The sequence below is a fragment of the Bos grunniens genome, chromosome X, assembly GCF_055505025.1.
Source record: "Bos grunniens cultivar Pamir isolate PY7600 chromosome X, Bosgru_T2T1.0, whole genome shotgun sequence".
NCBI classification, from domain to species: domain Eukaryota; kingdom Metazoa; phylum Chordata; class Mammalia; order Artiodactyla; family Bovidae; genus Bos; species Bos grunniens.
The window spans coordinates 136,532,475-136,534,948 of NC_141194.1; the positions used below are offsets into that span (position 1 = coordinate 136,532,475).

Here is a 2,474-nt window from a genome sequence, read left to right on the forward strand (position 1 = left end):
TTACATGATACAATTCTTTATTTCAAACCGACAACCAATTTCATGTATAATGGTGAGAAGCAAAAGCAGTGGTCTTCAAACTTGGTTGTACATTAGAAGCACACAGAGAGATTTAAAAAAAATGTTTTTGATTCCTGAGTTTCATTAGGGATCAATTAACTCAGAATCTTTGGAGGTAGGTTCCAGACTTGAGTAATTTTTAAGTACCATGAGTGATTTTATGTGCAGCCAATATTGAGAAACACTGTACTCTAGCATCATTTTTCAAAGTGCTTCTTTAATATACTAATATGAATTGTAATTCTGCTGGAGAAGGATATGATATGTAGCACTTCCACAGAAACTATTTAATGTGAAGCATCTGGTTGGACCACTGTTCTACAATATAATTTGGGAAATGTTGAACCAGAGGTATAGTCATTCAAAACAGGAATGAGATGAAGGTGTTTTCAGGATCATTATTTAACATTCTGGACACACTGGCAACTACAATGAGATAAGAGATGAAATGAGATTCAAATATTGGAGGAAGGGGATATATTACAATTGCAATATTTTAGTATACATGAGGAAATTCAAGATAATCTAAGAGGAAAAAAAAAGAATTAAGAAAGTTCAGTAAGCTTGCAGTTACAAAATTAATATATTCAAGAAATAATAGCTTTATCTCATACCAGGCTTTCTCAGTCTTAATGCAACTGGCATTTTGGGTCAGATAGTTCTTTGCTGTGGAGGGCTGTCCTGTATGTTGTAGGATGTTTGGCAGGATTCCTGGTTTCTACCAATTAGCATTAGCAACACCCTAACTCACAAATTTGGGACAATGAATATGTCTCAGTCAGTGCCAATATTCCTTATGACACAAAATCACCTCTGGTTGAGAACCACTACCATATGGCAGTAATACTGAGGCTATACAACAGAAAACATGAGTTCATCAATAAAAGTATCAGCAAATACAAAGCAGTTATGAATGAACTTGGTAAGTAATCTTCAAGAAAACTAACCGCCTTTGTGTTGCCCATTCACTTTTGGAAACTAGTGGATGTGGTGTCAAAAAAGGCGAACACAAAACACTTTCGCAGCTTTTTTTCCTGCCCTTGTATTTGATGTCTTTGGTGTAGGAGCTGCGTAAGTAACATAAAAAAAAAAAAAAAGAAAGAAAACTATAAGCTTAATCAAAGGATATAAAAGAGGATGTAAATACATGAAAAGATAAATTACATTCTTATATAAAAATTACATTCTTATATATAAAATACTATATAATAATGTGAACTCTCATCAAATAAATTTATGAATTTAATGCAATTTTAATCAATATCACAGGGGACTTCATTGTATATCAATATAAAATTATTTTTAATTTATATGTAAAACCGAGTAGGCCAAAATAACAAGATATATATATATATATATAAAGGTTACTAATAAATATAAAGATGCACTATCTGATAATTAAAACTGTTTTATTTTTTAATTCTTTCCATCTTTATTGGTACTTTGACATATAACATTGTGTAAATTTAAAGTGTATGTATGATGATTTGATATACATATATGGTGAAATCATTACCACATTGGGATTGGTTTAACACATTCCTCATTTTACATAGTTACTGTTTTGTGTGTATGGTGAGAATTTCAAGATTTACTCTCTTCAGTTCAGTTCAGTTTAGTTGAGTTGATCAGTTATGTCTGGCTCTTTGCAACCCCATGAATCACAGCACGCCAGGCCTCCCTGTCTATCACCATCTCCTGGAGTTCACTGAGACTCATGTCCATCGAGTCAGTGACGCCATCCAGCCATCTCATCCTCTGTCGTCCCCTTCTCCTTCTGCCCCCAATCCCTCCCAGCATCAGAGTCTTTTCCAATGTCAACTCTTCGCATGAGGTGGCCAAAGTACTGGAGTTTCAGCTTCAGCATCATTCCTTCCAAAGAAATCCCAGGACTGATCTCCTTCAGAATGGACTGGTTGGATCTCCTTGCAGTCCAAGGGACTCTCAAGAGTCTTCTCCAACACCACACTTCAAAAGCATCAATTCTTCGGTGCTCAGCTTTCTTCACAGTCCAACTCTCACATCCATACATGACCACTGGAAAAACCATAGCCTTGACTAGACGGACCTTTGTTGGCAAAGCAATGTCTCTGCTTTTCAATGTGCTATCTAGGTTGGTCATAACTTTCTTTCCAAGGAGTAAGCGTCTTTTAAATTCATGTCTGCAGTCACCATCTGCAGTGATTTTGGAGCCCAAAAAAACAAAGTCTGACACTGTTTCCACTGTTTCCCCATCTATTTCCCATGAAGTGGTGGGACCACATGCCATGATCTTCGTTTTCTGAATGTTGAGCTTTAGGCCAACTTTTTCACTCTCCTCTTTCACTTTCATCAAGAGGCTTTTTAGTTCCTCTTCACTTTCTGCCATAAGGGTGGTGTCATCTGCATATCTGAGGTTATTGACATTTCTCCCG

The 2,474-nt window shown here is 36.1% G+C and overlaps 1 non-coding gene across 1 annotated transcript; it reads left to right on the forward strand.

Annotated features, from left to right (window-relative positions):
• The first annotated feature begins 1,007 nt into the window (after positions 1–1,007).
• LOC147341470 (small nucleolar RNA SNORA13) lies at positions 1,008–1,144 on the forward strand. The gene has a single exon (XR_015160019.1). It is a non-coding gene; the product is annotated as a small nucleolar RNA SNORA13 (small nucleolar RNA).
• The last annotated feature ends 1,330 nt before the right edge of the window (positions 1,145–2,474 follow it).